Source organism: Strix uralensis, chromosome 7, assembly GCF_047716275.1.
Source record: "Strix uralensis isolate ZFMK-TIS-50842 chromosome 7, bStrUra1, whole genome shotgun sequence".
NCBI lineage: Eukaryota > Metazoa > Chordata > Aves > Strigiformes > Strigidae > Strix > Strix uralensis.
This window is the reverse complement of record NC_133978.1, coordinates 31,185,601-31,201,492: the sequence shown is the minus strand read 5'-3', so window position 1 is coordinate 31,201,492 and position 15,892 is coordinate 31,185,601. Positions and strand designations below refer to the sequence as shown.

Below are 15,892 nucleotides of genomic sequence, written 5' to 3'. Positions count from 1 at the left end.
AGAGCTCCTACTCCCTCCTGGGCCGAGGTCTGAAATGCTGCCCAGGGTGCAAGGTCTGTGGGAACAAGGGAACCCAAGACCTTCCCCCAGGCAGTCTTCTGATCTTGGCTCACGCCTACAAAGACAGGCTCAAGCATGACAGTGTTGCTGAAGATATGAGCCATTTTCTGCAAAATATGGAAATATGTTCTGAGGAAAGTGGTTCAGGGAGCAGTGGCAAAGCACATCGTCCTAAGGCTGCACAGGAAAACTGTTCCTGCTGTCTCCTCCTCTGTATCATGTATGCGGGAATGAACAGCAGATTTATGGAAAACTATCAAGTGTGGGTTGCCTTTTTCCCCTCCCTCTCTCTTTCCCAGACATTAATGATTTATGTCCAAACTTGTCATCCCAATCAATAACACCATGACATCAGCTCCACCATTCACATGCAAGAAACATGGGTGTAAGAGAGTCCTGAAAGCCTATCCCAGCCCCTGCTCATGCACAAAGAAACTGAATCTTAGCCCGATCCATCTCAATGCAGGGGAAGGAAAAAAAAAAAAGAAAAAAGAGGACAGACAGTTCATTTCCATTTGTTTTTCAAATTCACTATTGCACCCGGTTTGAAAGGGGTGGGGGAGAGGAGTCTGTAATCAGGCAATTATGTCAGTGACAAGCAAGGATGATTAAGGGTGGAAGGGTCAGGGGGTTTGCTGATGAACTGTCAGCGCAGGGGAGTGTTCACTAGCGGTGCTGGAGTGTGAGCTCCTCACTGTTTCTATTATAAATCTCTTTACGAAGGGTCCATCATTCTGTCTCAATGATGGAGCCTTCGTAAAGGGAACGAACAGCCACAGGGCTGCATATGACCAGCAAGGACCTTGAAGAACACGTGTTTTTCATTAAATATTAACAACTGGAGGGGTGGTGAGAGGGAAATCATAACCCAAAAATCAAACTGAAAAAATAGTAGTCACATCAATCTCATCTTTTCCTTCTCAGCTTGCTCTAGGGCAAACTCCACTGACATTAAATGGCTGATACAGGGGGATTTTTCCTACCTGGAAGCCCATTTTCAATGTAGAGCTTGATGAACAGGAGTTGTGTGCACCCACTACGGGTGTTTGCCCCAAGTCCAATGATGACCTGTAGGGCCAGCAATGAAAAAGCATTGCTGGTTCACACTGGCACTATAGCTTATGTCATCCCAAGGAGACTGGACACTGTCTTCTTGCAGCTCGGGAAAGGAAGAGGAGGAGTATCTTGTGGTTAAAGACATTCTGGGTTTTGAACCCATTTTTGGCTATGTCACAGATTTCCTGAACGGCCACAGAGGCAAGTCACTGAGTCAGAGCTGTCAGAGCACAGGCATCAAGCTGCAGCGCAGAGCAGCACGTGTCTCTTCACGGCACGAGTACGAGCACCAGCCATACACTTCACCTATGGGATCAGCCCAAGTTAAAAATGCAGCTCGAGTAGAGCTCAAGATGTGTGCACAGATCTGGGGGCTGAGGAGAAGGGCTAGTTCCACCTAATAGGGGACTTACTGCATAGTACTTGCTACAGGTAGGGACCACAGACTCCCCCCTGTCCTGCTGGGCAAGGGCAGCTTCCAGCCTATGGGGAAAACTGAATTATTTGTGCAACAGAAAACAAAAAGTTTGGGGAATCAACACCTAACCAGTGTCAAACATATCACAGGACACTCCTGAATGCAGGGAGAAATGGACAACACTTCTACAGCCTGAGCTTCGGGCTCAGTCTCAGCACGGGATGTTTTACCAGGAACCGGGAAAGGCGCTGCACCAGGAACTGCAATTCCTGGAACCAGCGATCGGCTTCGGGCATGAGCAAGCACTGGCTGGATTGCTGAGACAGCAGTTAAAAGGATGGCACTGATCTGCCACGTCAAAAGCTAGGTTACGTGCACACTCAATGAGTTAAGCACCTGAATGCTATATGCAATGTTTCAGCCATATAATAAAACCCCGGACACTGAAACCCTTCCTTCTGTGTCCCAGGACCATGGGGTGGATCAAAGGTTACTGCACTCTGTAGGCCCTGACAAGGGTAGGGAGAGGACAAAGCAGTCAGAAGGTCTGTCCTCATGAGGACACTGGAAAAAGCTGGCAGACTTACTTCTCCAGCATGCACGGCCCCAGAGAGGACATTCCCCCAGTTCTGGATCCCCATGTCGGCTCTCAAAGCCCAGAAGTTTGGCCCAGGCTCATGCAGATGGTTTTCAGAGAAGCCACTCCTGGCAGCAGCTCTGCTGGCTGGTCGCCAAAGGCCACGGCTCGCAGCAGGGGTGATGGCCTCTGCCGGCACACCAGGCATCAGGAGCGAATGCCTGCTTGCGACAGAGGCTGTGAGCGCGAGCTGATAAGCTCACAACAGCACGTAGCACGGCTCGGACAACGAGCATGCTGCAGGGGCAGGTGGCGATGGCTGAGCCACGGCAGGTTTGTAAGAGGTTTGACCAAAGCAATCACTTCTGTGCTGCTATTGGACTTTCCCCTTATTTTGCACTCAGAGCTGAGCCACACTGAGTTTTCACGCCAGTGCAAAGGTTAAGCGCATTTCTATCTCCAACCACAGGCTAATGGAGGGAAATGCACAGGGCTTTACATGAGCATACCGCAGTGGGCCAGCCACGGTGCACAGGCTGGTGCAGGCCAGGGACAGCCAGGTCCTTCAGTCCCCACAGTCACCTCTCGCTGCTGGGGATGACACCGCTGAGGAGCCGCTCTGGAGCTCCCTGGCCCAGTGCAGCTGGGATAGCCCGCAAACCATCCTGGCACACAAGTGTGTTGCTTGCTTTCAGAGAGATCAGATCAAACAGTTTCCCCAGCTCTCTCCCCTCCGCAGTGTTCAACACTTAGCCTTTTTATTTTTAAAATCTAAGCCAGTCACAGTCCCTGACCTCTCTCAACTTCCAACAGCCTGAGCAGATCGTGATGGGCTCCTAAACCACAGAGCACACAGGCATGTCTGATGCACTGATGGGTGGCTTCAGTAAAACCCAGAAATAAAACTCCAGAGCTCAAAAGCATCACAGCAAACGTAGCTAAAAGACCATTTCAGAGAGAAAGCAATGACAAACCTATTAATCTTTCTTATCAAGTCCTGGAGCTGTACCTGGACAGTTGTAATCCCACATGTCAGGCCATGCTGCAAATGTCTTTTCCCCTTGTTTACCTGGACTCTATTGCAACGTGGCTTTGACAATGCTGCAGGCTCTTGTATTCAATGAAAATACCAGCATTGTGCAGGCTCCAGACAGAGCCAGACGGCTTTCCATGTAAACCACTGGATTATGCCAATATTTGACGCATCTGCCAATATCTGGAAAAACAAGTCTAAATGCTCATATTGTTATATAACAGAGAAACAACTCGGGCTTGGCGTGAATGGCTGCTGCCTCTCGCTGCCTTGATCCCAGGGAAGACAGAGATGACAGAAGAAGAATTCCAGTTTCAGACAAGGCTGAAGCCTTTGCATGCTAGCTGCAGGGGAGACGGGAGAAGCTGGAGTCCTTTCTTCTAAGTGGTCTTGGAAAAAATCACGCTTGCACAGCAGCATCCTGAACACACGGTAAGTGCTGGATGTGCTGAAGAAGGAATCCACAGAGGATTTGAAAGGAGGGGGCTCTCCTCTTTCCCAAGAGATCAGCCTGGTGCCCCGCTCCTGCTCAGCCTGATAAGGGGGAAGACTGCTGTTTGAGATTCCCATGTGGGGTATCAGGGTGGTCATAAAAGACGCAAAGCACCCGAGAGGCTTCAGAAAACCAGAACCTAACACGCACCTCTCTGTCCCAAAGAGCTGAGGACAACCTTTCATCCTTGTCTACCTGGCAGCTCTGGCTAGGACAGAGCCCCTCTGCCACTTCTGCTTTCTCCCCTGTGCAGGACCAGGAGGAGCCTAAAAGCAAGTTCCTCTGGGATGTGGAGGGCAAGCAGAGTGAGAATGCCCTCTCCTCTCTGCCAGGAGCTACTGTGGGAAAAAGGTACATCAGCTCCTAAACAGACAGGCTAGGAGACTGAACCAGAAAAGGGATGAGCAAGCTCAGCAGCCCCATAGCTGTACCAGCTGATCCACAACAAGCTATAAGTGGCTGCATGTGGAAGAAGGGGGTGCTGGCCACTGAAACAGCAGCCCCACTGCTACCCACTGGACACGTGCTGTTCCTCCCCCTTTTCCTTTGTGCCTGTGTGAGGCTTTCTGACTGTATTCGAATTACCTACTTCTCGCCCCTCAGCTCCCCTCCAAGCCTGAGCCCCTGGGCCCTCCGTCCTGAGCCTCTATCAGAGCACAGCCTGGCCCTTGCTCTGTGCAGCCCCTCCTTGCACTTGGCTCTGCCTGGCTGCAGAGGGCTGTACTTTCACAGCCTGCTCTCCTCTCTGGCTCCCAATGACATCATCCACTCTGATTATATAAAGCACAGGGAGGAAGCCTTTATTTATGCGTGCTTTTTGCTCATAGCTTCATCTGTCTCACTGTACAACACGCACCCAAATCCCACTGCAGGGAATGGGCTCCCTTCTGCCTGGATCAAAACTGCAGTGCAGAAAAAGGTGTGGGTGCCAAAAAAATTTCCCCATTTCCTTCCCCCACTCCTCTGAGGACATTTTTGAAGGGTTTGGGTAGGAATCAACTTACCCCACTGCTCTGCACCACAACAAGCTGGGCACAAAGCCACCAGCCTCTTCCCTGCCTGAGAAGTCCCCAGAAAGCTGAGGGACCTGTTGTGGCATCTCCAAGCCTTGTGTCTGCTGGTCACAAACCGGCTACACAGGAACTAGAAACCTACCCACCTTCAACACCCAGGGAGCCCCCTGCCAGGGCCAGCCCAGGGCTGCAAAGCCACCGGCAGGTTCCTTCCCTGGGCCCTGGTGGGCTCACGCAAACCCCTGCGCACCCCCTGCCAAGTGGGTGACCCCCCGCTTGGGCCCATCCTCCTCTTGTAAATGTTGCAGCAATGGCTGTGAGCACGATGGTCCAGGAGCCACCCCTGAATGTAAACATCCCTGGAGAGACTGCAGCTTCTTTGCTAGGACAAGTTTTGGGTTTGTGGGGTTTTTTTCCAGTTTTGACCGTGTGCAGAAGCAATGGAAACAGACAAGAAACTTCCTCTGCTGAGGAGTCAGTCAAACACACGTGCACACTCAGCTCTGAAGCAGCAGGTTTACCAGATTCAGCACTACCCCCTTGTCAGACACTGCTGATAGACTTTGCTGAATCAAGGCCCGAACATCTGCAACACACACACGCACACAGACACACTCTCTCCCCATCTTTAAAAGACCAAGCCTCCCTCCCAGCAGGAAATGACCAACTTGCCTCCAGCAGCATTTCAAAATGCTGAATTCTGATTTTTGTATGTTGAAAGAAGGGAGCATCTAAGGGAAAAGAGCATTTCTCAGATATTTTTGTACCATGCCTGCAAGTCTACAGGGCTTGAATTCAACAGTGGATTTAAGCATGTGCTCAACATTAGGAATATCCTCAAGTCCCACTGAAGCTAAATCAGACACTTGATCTTCCAGAGATGTTAAAAAATCAGAACCAAACCAAACCAAACAAAGCACCAAAAGAACCAGCAGAAGGAAGACTCTAACGTGGAAAAGGACGTCATCATCCTTCCCCTCTTCCCTTCTCTTCCCTCTACACCTTTTCAAAGTCGAGTCTAATTTAACCCTGAAATTAGAAACCACCAACTTTGTTTGGATTTCAGAGCTAATAGATTGCTTAAAAAATTCAGGAGGGATCACTGGTTAAAGAAAGCAATTCCTGGAGAAACGCAAGTGACCCCACATCAATAATTCACTGGACGAGAATGATTTTGAGATAAAAGTAATGAGAAACACATGCAAAAACCACAGGGCAGGGAAAATGGGGGGAAAAATATGGTTTCCTTCTAAAAGCAATTCATAGGTCAGAGGCGTGCTTATCTCTAACAGCCATCATACAACTTGATGTTTTTTCCTTACTCTTGTCTCTAACCCCAGCCCAGCTCTCTCTGCAACGGTATCTGCCCCTGCTTTACTGAACGCTTGTCTTCAGTGAAGGAAGAGGTTTTGCCAAGCACCTGGATCAGGAATGGCGAGGCAGCCAGGCATGGGAGGCCGAGCCCGTGCTTCCTCTGCTGCAGAGCGTTATGCAAGTGCTGCGAGCCCTCCAGCCACGCGCAATAAAGCTGTGGTGGCATCCAGCCAGCCTGCAATAAACACACTCACACCCGCTCACCCCAATTCCACAGGACACCAGAGACATGTTTTAGAAGGAAATGTGGCTCACAAATATGCAGTTAAAAGTTAATATTCTGCACCTGAGCTGTGAAATCATTCAGAACAAGCCTTGCTTTCTGATTTTAAATCAGGTCTCTTCTCACGATTATTTGTTTTCCTGCATTTGCTCCCGGTTGAAGGAGATACTTGCTCATTTAATGCCTCTTTGTTTCCAGTCAATTTCTACCGATGGCTCTCTGGCATGTAGGAGTATTTGTATTCCAAATGCTAATAAAATGTACCATGAAAAAGTAATTGAAAAAAGCGCCTTTAGATCTTTACATTTTTTAAAGCCTTTCTATCATTTAAAATAAACAAAGAAATGAAAATTTAGGACTGACAATAAAAAGACTTGACAATGTATTATAAAAGGAATTTAAAGGAACAAAAAAAAGTTCTATGGGCAGCATTTTCAGCCTGATCTTAACCATACCAGTTCTGTCTGCAAAAGTTAAAGATGAACATGTACCCAACTGTATTCTCAAATCAAGGGCAGATGAGAAACAAACACCACAAATGAAGAAACCTATGATTAAACAATAGCAAGAGCAATAATAGTAATAAAAACAAAAAACCAAGGCAATGCAGCTTTTCAAAGTCACACAAATCAATGCACCTCTGCCTGGTGACAAGCTATGTAACAGGGAGATAATGGGTGCTACAGTGCTCCAGAAAGCAGCATCCTGACTCAAGCCAGTAAGTGGAAACGAATACAAACAACAATGTATTGATGCACTCTGCAACAGCGGCGTCTTGTCCAAAGGCCACCTCAGTCACAAAACCAAGACAAGGTACAGTGGGAAAGGAAGTATCTTAACAAACAACTTAAATACTTGGAAAAAATGGCCAGTTTTGTCACAAACCCCTCTCCACACCTGCAACAGAAGCTGCAAGCCTTAAGATAAGCATAAAGCAAGGACTTTAACTTAAAATATACTGCCCACATTCTCCACTGTAACCTTTGAAAGAAGCTGTCCTACAAACCCTGCCCTGACTGTCCCTGAGCCCCGCATGGCCTTCCACAGCAGAGCTAGCAGTGCACCCCCACAGGCACACAGACATTACTTCTACCCCCAACTCTCCTAGATGGGCAGACTCATCACTGATTTCAACTTTGGAAGAGCTTCAGGCTCTTGGCAAACAGGCTGCAAGACCAACAAACCTTGTGCCAAGTGGTCTGTTGCCACTGCTGGCCCATTCCAATATGGCTCTTTCTAGCCTACTACTGCAGTCTGGAGGGAGACATGCTCTCCCCACCTCCCTCCATGTCACACAACTGACAAGGTCTCTCCCTTTCCTGAGATCCTTCTAGGTATAAAACTGAGTATTACTGAGAGGGCTCTCCTAATTTTGTCACGATTTTGAAGGCAAATTAATTACTTCAAGGCTTTCCAAAATTAAAAAAGGGGAAGAGAGGGTGGGAGGGAGGGAAATCAGGCAGTCTCCAATCCCTTGGTGAAATACATGGGATCTGGCTGAAAGATTTGGCTTTCCTGCAGGACAGCCCCTCCTGGGCTACAACATGGAGGAATAATGAACACTTTTAGCTCTATCTCCCAAAGGCCAATCAGTCTGTCCATACTGTGCAGACATTAAGTGTAAATCATGTTCAGTGGGTGCAGGGGCTGCCTACAAACACCTCCAGTTATGTGGACACATGAGAGAACTTCCAGGATTCCAGGTCACAGCACTGTGGACACGTCTGTGAACAGGACACTTGTGGGAGAGGGCATTTCAGGGAGTGAGCAGGATTGCTCTCATCTCGCATTGAGTCTCTATTACCTTTCCTTTCACTCTGTCCTCTGACCAGCACTGCAAAGGCTGGAATGTTTGCTCTGCTCTGCTATCACTAGCTGTCATCCTTCAGCACGTCCAGGTTTCGGTTTCTGTCCTCTTCTCCAACAGTTTACTGGATTGGAAACTCTTTGGAACAAGAATACATTTGCCAAATGCACTGATATCTAAACAGGATCCCATGACTGCACTCAAAAATTCTAAATCAAGCAGATCCCAAACAATTAGACTAAAGCAACATTATGAATCTGAAGCTGAAGTGATATATTTGGGGTTATTTTTATTCACACAGTAACTTCTGGGCCTTTGGGTCTTATTTGTTGCATATCTTGAAGTTTTTCTCTTTGAACTAGAGGGCTAGAATACAGAAGCTTCATTTAAATGAATAAAATAATTAAAAAGACCATCTGTAGCCCCATGACTTCCAAAACCAGGATGCTTAAAGGAATGGCAAAAAAACATTTGAATACTGATGCTCACAGTGTAATAAAAATGATACTATTTTGGAAGGTGCCTCCTCCAGAATGAACTCACAGCTGTTCAGTAACATGACTGCTCATCCTTTCCTAACCCCTTTGATCTTCAGAGGCACCAATGAGACAGACTACTTCAACTCAGCAGGAAAAGATCAAATATAACAGCCTGTGCTTCACAATGAAAAGGTGATGAGAGCAGGATAGGTGGCCATCTGCCCAGCAGAGGAATGGAGTCAATCAATGCCTGGCATTTTCTCTCACCCCTTCATTTTCATCCAGATCTAGCACCGAGCGCTCAGTGCCCGTTCATTAGTTTCTCTTCCCTCCTCCCAGATCCTCTATGTCTTTCTTTGAAAGCAATTTGGGCAGTTGTTAAGAGATGTCAAATAGCAACAGATGCTCTGGAGCAGTGTCTATTATTATTTATCAACATTAATCCCCCCTAAAATTACATACTGAGGACCTACTATTATTGATCTTGGCCATTAGCCATAAAGTATTTTAATCCCTGGTAAATACAATTAACTGAACTTTACTGTAGCACAATACATGATGTTACCAGCTAAACTCCTTTTAGGCTGAGCTGTGCTTACAACAGCATGCTAAACTCTAGGGCCATCACAGGCCATAAATGCTCTACATCACACTCTCCTTCTGACTTAGAAGCACAGCCTAGCTGCCGCCGGTACGGTCCATCCAGGTATATCTTGCATAAGATCATTTGGCATCAACTTTTCAATCATGCTCACTGCCAACCATGCAGGTATCACAGTTGTGCTACCCTGGCAGCGAGATATGGTTACAATCCTGCATCTGACTATCAGAGAACATGGAAAGCAAGCTGTAAACATCAACGTGCAACCCAGGCTGGTTAATTATAAAGTCCCAACTATCCCAGTCTAATAAAAACTCCATCTTTGTTAAAAGGTGGTTAAAAATAGACCTGCTCTTTAAATAGCCAACAGTGTCCTGTGCCCTCATTCTCACTAATACCATTAGAATCATCCTTCTAGGGATATGCAGTGTTCTCACAGCCGCAAAGTCTGGTGATGCTGCTCCAACCAGCGCAGCGTCCTCCTCCACACCACCAACATGCCTGCAAAGCAGCTGTGCCATTCATCAGAAACCTGCTTTGCTGAAGAGGAGGCAGTAACCTGCTTTGCTCCGACCTACGGATTTTCAGCTTTACTGCTAGAATTAGGTCACTGGCAAAGATAGCCAAGATTTTCCAAACTCGCCAGCTATTCTTGGTTATTCTGTTCAGAGGTTTCCTGGCTAAGCACCGTGCCTTTGAAAAGAAATGAGGAGGGATTTCAGGCTCCTGCAAGGTTTCTGCAGCCAGGCACAGAGAAGCAGGGATGCTCTCACCCCATAATCCTTAACTGCCTCTAAAACTGCCAGGCAATGGAAGAGCTCTCCAGTTCAGATCTACTACCACCAAGTCCTTGCAGTCTCTCAAGGAGAAATCAAAGATGGTGCACATCAGAAAATGGATGAATTGGCAAGAATATGCAGAGACCCTTGAAGACTACCTGCCTGCACTGATCCTGGAAGAACCTGAGACACCAGGCAGCTGGAGAGTGCCCCTGGACTGGTGTCCTGGCTACAGTGGAAGAGCTACCCATGGTCCACAGGGTGCCCTGCCAGTAAAGGCATAGACAGTACCCTAAACCAGAGCCTCTGCTTCTTCCTAACACTGCTGAGACCCTGGACTTTGGTGCCTACTAAATATAGTCAGGTTTTAAATTAGTAACGCCATTAACCAGTTGAAAGAAGCAAGCATTTGCTTTGTAAGATAGATGTTTGTCCATCAGTGAAAGAGTAAAGGATGCTACCAACTTGTTATTTGGGAAAACATATTTCCTGTTTTCAAAATAACAAGTGGGGAACATGCTGATACCAAGAATACATTCTGATCTGATACTAGAAGTTATTTTTGTCATCAACATTTTTTTAAACTACACAGGTAAGCTATTGATACTAGAAGATATTTTTACTGTTCATTAAGATGGGACAGTTTTTCCACTCCATATATTTCTTTTTCTGAAGTTATATTCGAGTTTCCTCACCTCATGGAAGAAAATTGTAATTCCTGATGAAAAAATAATCTAAGAATGTGACCACCTGAAATACTTGTTTACACAGAATCTTCTGTGTCAGAAGGAAAGCATGTGCTCTTCATCTAATACGTCTTCACACTGTCAGAAATATTTAAGGAGTCATCAAATATCTACTGTACCTTTCAGGTATAGAGGGCATGCATCTGGAACAGAGGAAGCAGTGCATGTAATTTCACCTTGTAAAATTATTTTAAATTTAACCGCAGACTTCCCAGGAAAAAGGAATTACCAGCCAAGGTCACTATCGGATGTATGTTTGGAAAAAAGCACTAGGAAGGAGACGTTAAGAGATCCTAGCACAATTTTTTCCTATTGGATATGGATTTTTGCGCATAAAGAACAGCAATACTGTATTTCAAAAGGCTAGCAGTTAGCAAATGTTAAGTGACAAGCAGTTTTAACTCAAGTTAACTATGTATGTTACTCAGCAGGGGAACCTAACAAAGAAGCATAGCTCCCAGCATGATGACACCAGAGGAGTCATGTCCTGATGTCATACATACAGAGATACCAGGAAAGAAAAGGGTTTTTGAAAGGAGTTACCAGAGTGTGAAAACACACAGTTGCTTCTGCTTAACTGGTGTGATGTGCTAATACAATCTCATTGTCAATACAGTTGTTCCAAAAAGGAGCAGGGTTTATCACCTAGAAAACTAAAACTATAAACTTCAGGGGGAAAAAAACAACAACAACACAAAGCCCCTGTCTTGCCCTTTCCCTTCAACCATCCTTGACACCTTCCTTGCATTTTCTTTTTCTCCTCTGGGCATGTGTGAAGGCCAAGAGATGTAAGACTACTCAAACCTCAAACAAGGAAAAAGCATGAAGCTGGCCACTTGGAAACCATTTCATTGGGCAGGAAGCAAGACAAAATATATCCATAACACATGAAAATTGCTTGATTTTTTTCAGCTCAACTACAAAACTCCTAATGCTTCCAAAAGGGCTCAAAAAGTCATTACATTAAGCACAGGACACTCTACCTAGCGGACTCTCGATCAACTGGAGAAGCTCATTATGACCTCTGCCTGGGTCAGCAATGCCACAAACGGATATAATTTTAATTCCCCCAAACCAAGACCAGTTGTAGTTGAGTAAACTAACATTTGTGGGAGGATTAGCTGCCTTACACTCGCTTTCTCTGTATTTTCCCAGCAGGAGAAGGGTTAGGATCCAAACTGGGAACAAACCAGACACTGAAAGGTTCATGGTTTGTTTCGGAAATAAAAATAATTAAAAAAAAAAAAAAAGAGGAACTGGAATACCTAGTCCTCTGATTTGGTGGAAAATGGTTTCCATGTGCTCAACTGTCAGGACAATATTAAGAAAATAACCACATCAGTTTATGGAAATACCTGCTGTGGCACTGCATTATAAGCACAATCACACCCCTCCTTCCCTGTTATTTTGTAGTACTTATGTCACTCACAGGATCTCATGACTTTAGGCAAGATAAATTACTGCTTCATGGCCAGATTATTTTCTATACAGCATCTCATCCTGGGCTCACTCCTTGTTGGTTTCAAAAATCACTGGTGTTAAAAATAATTAAAAAACAAGGAAAACAACAAAAAAAGATAATTTTCACCACAAACCATTCACCTGGGGAGAGGCTGTGGTGGGTTTCCTCATCATGAGAGCCAAATGGCAAACCAGAGGCACAGAATTCTTGACTCTCCTAGTGCTGTGCTAGCCAGGAGCTTGCAGAGTTTGCATGCACTTTCAGGAAGGGTGAAGCAGCAACCAAACAGAGCTGAGATTTCAACTCTCTCCACAAGCAGAAAAGAGTTATGCAGCAGGCAAGACCTTTAAGTGAGAGTCAGGAAACCTGTCTGCAGACAGCTTGCATGACCTCAGGTAAATCCCTTGAGGAACTGAAGCACGCACCGCTCATCCACAAAATGGAGCTAATCCTAAATCCTTCACGGAGTACTGCACAGCTAAATCCACTCTTGGTTTTCAGGTGCTCATGTAGCTCAGCAACAACACTGGTATGTGAAGTGCCTAGAGAGCAGGACACTTTGGGAAGCTAATTCATTCAGCTTTCTCTGCTAGTTAATAACGGCCAGAGTACAAGATGGCCACACTTCTCAAAATGGATCAATAAGCCCTCACTGCTCCCCCTCATATATGCAGCAAAAAAACCTGAGGTCTCCTCTTACCTCTGTCCCAAGAAACTCCCAAGATGGAGTTTCAGCAAAGTTCAAAGGAATTTAGTCAGAATCAGGACGACAAGATGGGCTGTATTGTTGACTTCGCAATCAAGCAGTCATAAAAGTTTTTATTTCTTCAAAACCTTTAGTTTCTGATGTCCCACTGTTAATCCAATGCACCCAGAAGTTTATGATTTAGGCCCCATTAAAAAAAAAAAACCACCAGAGTAGCTCAGACATCACGATTTAAAAAAATCAAACATAAACACCTACATAGGATGCTTCCTTCTCTTTCTGTTTTTTAAATACATAGGTTACACTGGCTCATACACTGCTTTTATGCAGTGGATAGAAAACACTTAACTCTGGCTAGGATTCGAGAATTGCAGAATCTCACCAGAGTTGCAGTGGAGATTACAAAAACTGGCAAGATTAATCGTATTTTTCACTTTAAATAACAGAACAGTTTTAACACATACTCCTTCAGAAAGAAAAAAAAAAAAAGCCTTTCAGAAACTTACGCAATTTGCTTTCCCTGGATAGCTGAGGGGAAATGCAAGGCAGCGCTGTCTGCACAGACCTGAGAGCCAGCTTGGAGAACTTATGGGAGTCCCCTACTTCTGTACAACAGCCTTCCACTTCGACTATGGCTAACCATTTACAATATGCCCAACCCACAGTATAATCCCCTTTCCACTCTGCTCTTTCCCCACCACATGTATTTTTATCAGAGATCACCAAGAAAAAAACCCACAACTTAAAGAAACTCCAAGAGACCCTCATGACTCCAGACGGCCTTCGCACATTTTCCTGAAATATATGACACCAGATATAAGATTACTCTTCTCCTCCCCCCTTGCAATCCCTTCACTGAAACGCATCCCCATATGGGCTTTTTCCAGTGAACACCAGGCCTGTAAGCTGCTTTTCCAAGCCAAGAAAAGTTTAAAAGAGGTCACGCCACAGAGAACAGGCTTTGCACATTTCCTAAGAGGGTCATATTACGTAGAATATCCACCAGAGACAAAGCATTCCCATCCGGTTTCCCACTTCTTTTGGCATCAAAGTTGCTTTTCTGGGTAGGTGAAGTGGCAAACACATGCATTGGGAAAAGGAGAGATGAGTATTTTTTCCCCCCCATTTGCTTATCTCAGCCAGAATTCCTGAGCATGCTTCTAGGGTCTAACAGAGCGATTCTTGCTATGAAAACTGATTACTATATTCAGCGTTTGGGACTCTCCCCTTCACACACACAGAGGCAATCTTTGGATGGCTTTTTTTCTCCCCTAGAACAATGCCAAAATCATTTTCTCTTAGTTAGACATTAGGAAGAACTTCCTAGCGGTAACAACAGTTAATCAGGCCAATAGGTTGCACTGCCTCCCTCCACAATCCTGCTGTTAAAGGCTTTTAAGGCCACACTAGATCAGCATCTGTCAAGAAAGGTTTAGATAGAGCTTATCCTGCCTTGGGGCCAGGGGACAGACTGAATGAGCGCTGCAGGCCCCTCTCAGCCCCATCTTTGACAAAACACCACAGCTTCACAAAATGCCACGTATGTCTGAAGAGTGCAGTTTCTTGACCTCCTTTAGGCACAGGGCCTGAGCCAGCTGCAGGGGCAGCAGGGGCTGCATGCTGCATCTCTGGAAAGGAAAGGGGAACTTTGCCTCTCTGAGCTATGACCCTGGTGACAGGGCAGAAGATTTGCTCTAGAGCAGCAATGGTTGCTGCTGCATGCAGCTGGAAAACAGCAGTAATGCCACGTGTGTGGGAGCAGGTAGGCAAAGTAAAAGGGAAGATCCTGAGTCAACTGCAAGGCACAGTTTTCACTAGCAGAATGAGACAATCCCCTGCTGTGTGGGTTGGCAAGGAAAGGACAGGAGCAAAGCAAACAGGACGGGTTGCAGGAAAAAGAAACCCCCACACCAAGCCGCTGAAACCAGTTACACCCCAGTCACCCCAGTGAGCTTCTCTACATGCAGCTATGCAGCTGCAAACACGGAAAAGGGCAGCCAGCTCTGAGGAGCGCCAGGATCCAGCCTATGAGAAACACTGGAAACAAACACAGATCAAAGGGAAACACCAAGCTGTATACACAGCTGGGGCTGTCTTCCCCTGTTAAGAGAGACAGGCATGTAGATTTTAACTGCAAGCTCTTTGTGTGTCCTTGCACGTAACTGTGTGCATCTGTGCAAATGCGAGTACTCCCCCCACATTCAGCCTCTTGACATTACCAAAGTGTAGCTAACGAATGGTATTTTCCACGCTGTATGTGAGATTCACATACAGCTGGGCAAAATCTGACCGGGCAACTCGCAACTCAACCCACCCCAGGGAACAAGGCCAAATTGGTGGGAATGAAAGACATGGGAGATACAAAGCAACCACTTTTTATCCTCTGATTTCTACATTAAACCTGTTACATCACTTCTCCTTTCAGAATAACTCATTTGAAGAATTTCACTGAGTTTCCAGGAGCAGAACACTTCCCATTTAAGGGCTGGACTTTGGCCATGTGGAATTATAGTGAATTATCCCAAGCGTTCAACAGATTGTGTCTTTAAGTAGCACTGGAAAGTCCCTCCTGGGAGGAAAACGTGGAGGACACATCACCCAGAACTTCCTGGGAGAGACAGAGCAATCCCTCCCGCACAATCCAGCTGAGTGAAAAGAGCAGAGAACACACTGCAGTAGCAGATGGAAATGCTGGCAGCTGCCGGTTCTCAGGTCCTGAGACACTCTTGGCTGACCAGGCTCTTCAAGGCTAGGGACAGCCACAGTGAGCTCCTCTGGGCTGATCTCACCTCTGAACCTGCCTGTTCTGTTCCTTTTCTCTCCTGGGCTGCTCACAGGGAGATCTACCGATGCACAAATAAGCAGCAAAATCGAGTCTGGCATCGATTTCCTCCTCCTTTTCACACATCCCCTCCAACGGGTGTGTGGCTTTGCCAGCCTTCACCCTTGTAGAAGGGTCCTTACCCTTTCTCTACAAACACACAAACTCACTTATTCACATGAAGAGCAGCATCTATCAAACACCCTCCTTTCATTGTTGCACTATTTACTGCCCTGGACAGTAA

General features: G+C 46.1%; 1 protein-coding gene across 6 annotated transcripts in view; it reads right to left on the bottom strand.

The window, feature by feature from the left end:
- MXI1 (MAX interactor 1, dimerization protein) overlaps positions 1-15,892 on the bottom strand; it is a 57,460-nt gene that overhangs the window by 5,288 nt on the left and 36,280 nt on the right. The window lies entirely within an intron of this gene.